Source organism: Miscanthus floridulus, chromosome 9 (assembly GCF_019320115.1).
Source record: "Miscanthus floridulus cultivar M001 chromosome 9, ASM1932011v1, whole genome shotgun sequence".
In the NCBI taxonomy this organism is placed as follows: domain Eukaryota; kingdom Viridiplantae; phylum Streptophyta; class Magnoliopsida; order Poales; family Poaceae; genus Miscanthus; species Miscanthus floridulus.
This window is the reverse complement of record NC_089588.1, coordinates 141,430,285-141,438,064: the sequence shown is the minus strand read 5'-3', so window position 1 is coordinate 141,438,064 and position 7,780 is coordinate 141,430,285. Positions and strand designations below refer to the sequence as shown.

At 41.8% G+C, this 7,780-nt stretch overlaps 1 pseudogene; it reads left to right on the top strand.

Annotated features, from left to right (window-relative positions):
- Positions 1 to 1,000: 1,000 nt before the first annotated feature.
- LOC136481133 (protein RAFTIN 1A-like) lies at positions 1,001 to 1,583 on the top strand (annotated as a pseudogene).
- Positions 1,584 to 7,780: the final 6,197 nt, after the last annotated feature.

Here is a 7,780-nt window from a genome sequence, read left to right as displayed (position 1 = left end):
AAGTGTAGATCTCGAAAAGTTATGAAACTTTGTAGTTTACAACTTTTTTATTTGAATTCGTTTAGAGCCTCAAACATGCAATTTACACTCGGTTTAGTATAATATATTGGGAACTAAAACGGAATATAGACACAAGTGAGAGTGTGGTGTAGTGGTAGAGGAGGTACGTGCACAGCGGGAGGTCTCGGGTTCGAATCGCATCGGCCACGTAGCCATGAAATTCACGCGAAAAATGTCGGAGATGGGTGGGCGCTGGCCGGTGGGGGCCTCCATCGATAAAAAAATTCCATTTTTTTGGGTAAAAATTCCCATTTTTTCGGGTTTTTTTCGGTTTCAACTTTGCCGAGTGTCGGGCACTCGGCAAAGGCTTTGCCGAGTGCCGGATAAAAGACACTCGGCAAAGTTGGCTTTGCCGTCACTATTTATGGCGAGTGCTGTTCGCCGAGTTTTTTATGTCTTTTGCCGAGTGTTTCGGGCACTCGGCAAACATACGGAGTCCGGTAGTGAATGGCCTTATTATTACTCTACCTACAACAACAAGAGACCATCACACAAGTCTCCCACCACTAATGACATCACAGAATGACTCTCTCGGCAATGGCCTTATTATTACTCTACCTATAGCAACAAGGGACCATTTTCACACAAACCTACCTCTACTGGTGAAACCGCAGAACGACTATCCCGACAATGGCCTTATTATTACTCTGCCTATAGCAACAAGGGACCATTTTGACACAAGCCTACCTCTACCATTGAAACCGCAGAACACCTATCCTGACAATGGCCTTATTATTACTCTACCAATAACAACAAGAGACCTTCATCACACAAGCCTCCCACCACTGATGACATCCCAGAACAACTCTCCCAGCAATGGCCTTACTATTACTTTACCTATAGAAACAAGCGATCTCCATCGCCGCATAAATCTGCCACAAGGTCTTCCGGTGATGACGAGGGCCATTCACATATGCTGGCTAGAGGTGACGGAGCTAAGATGAACAACAGTGCAGTGTTCTTCCACAAGGAGGCGCTGTAGGTCGGCCGGAGCCTGCCTTTCTACTTCCCACCGGCACGGAGAGCTCCATTGGGGATGCTGCCACGGAGTGCCGCAGACTCCATCCCATTCTCCATGCGAGCACTACCAGACATCCTTCTGTGCCATGTCGCTGGAGGCCCTGTTACAGGGGGCCACGAAAACGCTTGGAGCCCATGACATTCGTCCAGTGATGTCCATGCTTTCTCGCTCTGGGGCACCCTGGCAACCCTATGCCATCCGTGCCGTGCGCCCTGAGGTGGGGTTCCGATTTGTTTCGTGCCACGACGTGGTGTATCCGTACACCGTGTACAGGTGCCACGACACGGGCCCGGCTAGGCTGTACATGGTTGAGATGGAGGGAGTCCGTGGTGGCAGCTTTGTCACCGTGGCTGTCATTTGCCACACCGATACTTCCCAGTGGGATCCTGAGCACCTCTCCTTCAGGCTCCTCGGCAGCAAGCCTGATAGCCCACCAGTTTTCCATGTCATACCGTATGGGCACATAGTGTGGGCCAGGAATGGTGGTGAAAGCTCGTCCTAAGGAGCTACTATTACTCTTGGTCGTTGTGAGTTGTGTATGCCATCGCTGTTCTCTACTCTCTATTTCTCTGAAGTACCAGAGTAGAGCAGCATCTGTAATATAAAAGGTGGCCTGTTGTTATATCTGCTACCAACATATGCAAACAGTTGGTGTAGCTCTCTACTCTCTATAATGTTACGAAACAAATGTATGATTGTTGCATGGCATATGAATATCTAATGTACTTGAATGTTCCACCACCCGATGCAGTGCAATAGATACAAGAGTTATATTCATGTTTGTTGCATATATATAGTAAACCAATACTTGTAGGAACATAACAAGTTCAGAATGGTCTAGTTGCAAGCTGGTAAACGAGCTACAAGAAAAGTACCAGTACGATTCGTGCATATTTTTGGGCATAAGGTTGTAATAAGATAATTCACCAAAGCAGAATCATACCTCAAGTACAGCTTGCTAAAACAGTAACTAACAACTAGTACTAACCAGCATTCCAACCAATAGCCAAAGCAGTACGAAATTAACTTGATATTAGCAGTAACAAATTTTCTATAGACCAATTGAACAGCTAGTACACTACCGGACTCCTGTAGTTTGCCGAGTGTCCGAAACACTCGGCAAAATACATAAAACACTCGGCAAATGGTTCGCCGAGTGTAACACTCGGCGAACCGCACTCGCCAAAATCAGTGACGGCAAAGCCAACTTTGCCGAGTGTCTTTTATCGGGCACTCGGCAAAGCCTTTGCCGAGTGCCCGACACTCGGCAAAGTTGAAACCGAAAAAACCCGAAAAAAATGGGATTTTTACCAAAAAAAATAGAATTTTTTTTTATCGATGGAGGCCCCCACCGGCCAGCGCCCACCCATCTCCGACATTTTTCGCGTGAATTTCATGGCTACGCGGCCGGCGCGATTCGAACCCGAGACCTCTCCTCTACCACTACACCACACTCTCACTTGTGTCTGGATTCCGTTTTACTTCCCAATATATTATACTAAACCGAGTGTAAATTGCATGTTTGAGGCCCTAAACGAATTCAAATAAAAAAGTAGTAAACTACAAAGTTTCATAACTTTTCGAGATCTACACTTTTAGTTTAGGAAGTTTTTCCATCCGATGTCGTTTACAAAATTTGAATTTTAAAATTTTGAAATTCAAACACAGTTTTGCATGACAAGATGTTTTCAAATCAAAAAGTTGTAAACTACAAAGTTTCATAACTTTTCGAGGTCTACACTTTTAGTTTAGGAAGTTTTTCCATCCGAGGTCATTTACAAAATTTGAATTTTAAAATTTTAAAATTCAAACACAGTTTTGCATGACAAAATGTTTTCAAATCAAAAAGTTGTCAACTACAATGTTTCATAACTTTTCGAGATCTACACTTTTAGTTTAGGAAGTTTTTCCATCTGAGGTCGTTTACAAAATTTGAATTTTAAAATTTTGAAATTCAAACACAGTTTTGCATGACAAAATGTTTTCAAATCAAAAAGTTGTCAACTACAATGTTTCATAACTTTTCGAGATCTACAGAGTTTATTTTGGTTGTTTTTTCATCCGAGGTTGTTTGAAAAGTTTAAATTTTAAAATTTTGAAATTCAAACGCAGTTTTGCATGACAAGATGTTTTCAAATCAAAAAGTTGCCAATTACAAAGTTTCATAACTTTTTGAGATCTACAAAGTTTATTTTGGTTGTTTGGTCATCTGTTCATCCGACATGGTCGTTCTAACATTGTTCACAAATCTTATATATCTCTCTTGTAGTTTCATAAACTACCAGAGAGAGATGTTAGATTTGTGAACAAATTTATTTTCACTTTGTCGTATGAAGAAAAGACCAAAACAAACATTGTACATCTTGATGAGTTATACAACTTTGTAGTTGAAAACTTTTTGATTTGAATTAATTTACTGCTTCAAAATGTGCTTTGAAATTTTCTTTGCCGAGTGTCAAAAAAATAACACTCAGCAAATAAGCTCTTTGCCGAGTGTCAAAAAAAACACTCGGCAAAGAGACTCTTTGCCGAGTGTTAAAAAAACACTCGGCAAAGAGCCTCTTTGCCGAGTGTCAAAAAAAAACACTCGGCAAAGGCGTCTTTGCCGAGTGCCCGAAAAAAAACACTCGGCAAACCACGTGGCACTCGGCAAAGAGCCGGTCTCCGGTAGTGGTAGTGACAAGCAGTTTATCACACACAAGTAGTCCACTGGATGTTTTCTCCAATCCCAATTGGGTAACATTATGCAACTAATTTTGCAACAGCTGAAGTCTCAATGTTTTCATGAGAATAAAGTCATCAGTTATAAGTGATATAAGGCAAGATATCACAGATGAAAATTTATCGGCTATTCAAAATGCCTATCATTTAAGTGAGGGCTAGCAGGAGATGGCTGCAGCACCTGGACAAATCTGAGGTCAACGATTGCAGCTCAAGAAAATATAAGTGAAGACAACACTTCCCCTGTCCCACCTTCTGTACAAGTACCAAAATTTGCTTCAGATAGTCAGATTAATAATGCCATGTTGCATGCAATCTGCAGCCTGAACCAGATGCAATGCCCATGCAAAAGAAAAAAAATAGATTGAGGACTAACCAACTACTAGACTAGGATTTGAGGCCAGTAGAAGGGAAGCTAGTACAATAACGAACCTTCTTCCAAGGATGAGATCAGGTCCCAAAAAAGTAATCAGATCAAAGGGTGCAAATGACTAAGCAGATATATTATTCAAAAACAAGCTACCTATGCTCACATAATCTTCTATTTTTTTCTCAAATAATTTTACTAATTTCCATTAACAGGCAAGTTAAATCAACCAATAGATGTCTAGCATTAGCACTGGAAATGCATTGTGCCTTTACCTAAAACTGAGCTTGCATAAATAAGTTACCGAAAGGTCCAGACTGCTGTTTGGCTGCTTGATTTTCAGCCTTCCAAAAGAAGTTGATGTGGAGTTGCAGACTTCATGTGCAAGACTCTCTGCCATAGTCCAGAATTTCAAAGCTTGCATAAATAAAGGATAGCGTTGCTAACAGATAACTAGACAGGTTGTTCTGAGTTACAGGAAATATAACTTGAAGGCAGAGTTCACTTTATTGAACCAAGGGAAATAATCATAGTGAAGAACTAGGCCAGAAGTTCAAGTGTACATTACTGAAATGGTGAATAAGGATTTTTAAAAGAATAAAAACATAGAAACAATCTTTCTCCAAATTAAAATGCTGCCCATATTGACTAACCACTCCATGAAGTATTTCTTCACAAATGATACAGGTGAATCGACCAAATTATTGTTGACAAGCCAAATCTCTGATTGCTGCTACAAAGTATCCAATAACTATCCTCTACAAGTACAAGAAGCATGATAGCAATAAGAAATGAAAATTTCAAACATTACATGAATAAAAAAGAAATGGAATGCACCAACTTAGATAAATAGGCTTGTTTTATTTATCACCTGCAGCACACCTAGCCATCGAATATGATCCAAATCGACACCATAAGTTAGTTTGTTTCGTCCATCAATGTATCCTCCTACGAGTACGGATCACATGGAAACTCAAAGGCTAAACAAACCTTATTCTCCTTTTCAAGAATCTCCCTAGTAGGATGATGAGCAGTAGTAACACACAGATTCTCGAAATAATCAGTCAAGAGATTAACAACAATCAATATTTGATCGTAAAAATAGGTGCCATAACAAATTCATCGCATTAGTAGTAATATACCTTGAAATCACTACCTGAGTATCCTCCTATCAAGATAGCTATAGCTTTTAGATCAACGTCATCTGGCAAATCTTCCCTGGCTAGCATTACACAAAGATTTTTTGTCCTATTCGATGCATCTGGCAAATTCACAATAAACCTAGAGAAACCATTGGCCCGTAAGACTGAGGTCAATAAACTCCTGGCTGATGTTGGATTAGACTATAAATAAATAAACAATAAATCACCTCCTTCGAAGTCCACCTAAAAACAGCCTCATCAGGATCAAATGGCCTGTTAGATGCGTCGAGTACTAATACATGTTCATCTTACGCGCATGGCTCCATGTTCTCCAGTGTTCTCCCGCCTTCCCAACATGCCATCAATATAAAAAAAAAGGAGAGGATGAATGAGCCGGACAGTATGTATCAATATGAGATTGACAACAAACTATAGATATGGTGTCCTGGTAGTCTGGTACAACTGAAATAAATAGAAAACGTTCATGGATCACCACACCACTATAACTCACCCAAACAGTAAAATTCATTGACAGGCAGGTATAAAACAGAATATAAACAACACAAGTTAGCTTTCTATCAGGTAAAGGTAGTGTTCCACTGCTGGCGTAGCGCTAAAAACAAAGAATTATTGGTATCTTAAGAACAGCCAACCATATCCAAAAACAGAAAGTAATCAGTGTAACTTGCTGAAACAAAACACTTGCTATTTTTTTCGTCAATCAAACATCATACAAGGCAGACTTTATTAGGCTTAGCTGATACATACTAAAATGGATGTCCCCCACAAGATACCACAATGATGTGTTTCATGGTCAGTTTAACCTCATTTAGCAAGAACTGTATTACTCCATGATAGGAGTAGCTGTTGTGATTTGAATATGACACTACATCCATCTGTTTTTTTAAGGATATATTGGTACCTAATAGAAACTACCCATGTATCCCTATTTCTGAAAGCTAATCCACACTATTTAAGAAATAAGGACCTCATTGAAAGGAAATAATGGAGGTATGTAGGCTATAATCTCACTCAGATATGGGTATAACCTAGTGTATATAAGTAAAAAAACATCTAATTTTGTAGAGTCCAGGTTTTATTAGACTCGCCGGAGTACCTTATTCTAACATGAATCGATCTTTACATGCATATAAAATCAAATAAGACAACCAGCAGGCACTGACTCGAGGGCATAAATGAAGCAAATCGATCTTCATATGCATCAGATAAAGAACATAGCTATTACGTACCTGGTTCAAATCACTGGGTGGTTGCTACATGGCTGCTCTGCTCCGCTGTGTCACCTGACCTGTGTCCATCGCCTCCATCCTTAACCGTGGGGAAGAGATGAGGATAGGCATTTAGGGTTTCGTGAGCAGTGGAGGAGACGCGGACTGGCAGGAGCAAGCCGCATCGGGAGGAACCCGTAGCTACAGCCACCAGCGGTGCCTACTGGAGGCAGCGGCGTCGTCGCCTAGGCAGCGCGCCGCGCGGTGAGGCAGCGACGCTAGGGCCCGACAGGCACGCTACGACGCCGGGAAAGAGGGAGAGAGGAAGGGAAGATGAGGGCATGAGCGGTGGAGGAGAAGGAGGAGAGCGGTCGCGCACCGCTTGCACCAGTTTCCGTCGACGGCGGTCGGGGCGAGGTCGCGAGGTGCGAGCGTCGGGTGGGAGAGGAAAGAAGAGGCGGCGGCGGCTGCGTTTAGGATTTGGGAAAGGACCTAGGTTTTGTCACGGTGGGTGGGGCCCATTTTCTTTAGCGACAGATAGATTGACTGTACACTTGGCTTTAGCGACAGACGGTTCAACGCTAAATATGAATACCTATAGCAACAAACACTAAATCGCTAAATGAGGATTTAGCGTTAGATGGTCTTTGAGTTATCTTTAGTGTCAGATCATCCATCGCCAAATATAATTTTTAGCGTTAGATGTCTGACGATGAAGCGGTGTTGTGGTGTAGTGATTAGCTCATAGAACAAGGCCTCCCTAGTTGGATCCACACGATTCAAGGATTGAGGCAGCTTGATCCATGCCCCTTATGGCTCGTGGCGCCATGAGGCTCACCTTGCACTACCAGCCCTCGTGTCGTAGAGCATTATGCCAATGGGCTGGTTGCTTTGTGTTACTAAGCATAGTGGAGAGGGAGAGAGAGAAATGAAGGGAGGGGATGAGGGGAGAGAGATAGTGTAGGACACAGACGTGAGCCTAAGTTAAATGTATTTTATACCAAAAAAAACAGGGTCCTAACCTTCTTGCGCTAATGAGGGGTATAGGAACCTGACAGTAGAGTTATCACTACTGGTTCAAAGTTAGACCTAGTAATGATATCTCTTGTCCTCGCCAGTGCATTGTTAAAACCGTTAGACATATCTCTTTCATTATGAATTAAGACTGTCTCCGACAACACAACACAACCCAAACGCAAAATATGTCGTTCACAGTGTTTTAGGTACCAAAAACACACTC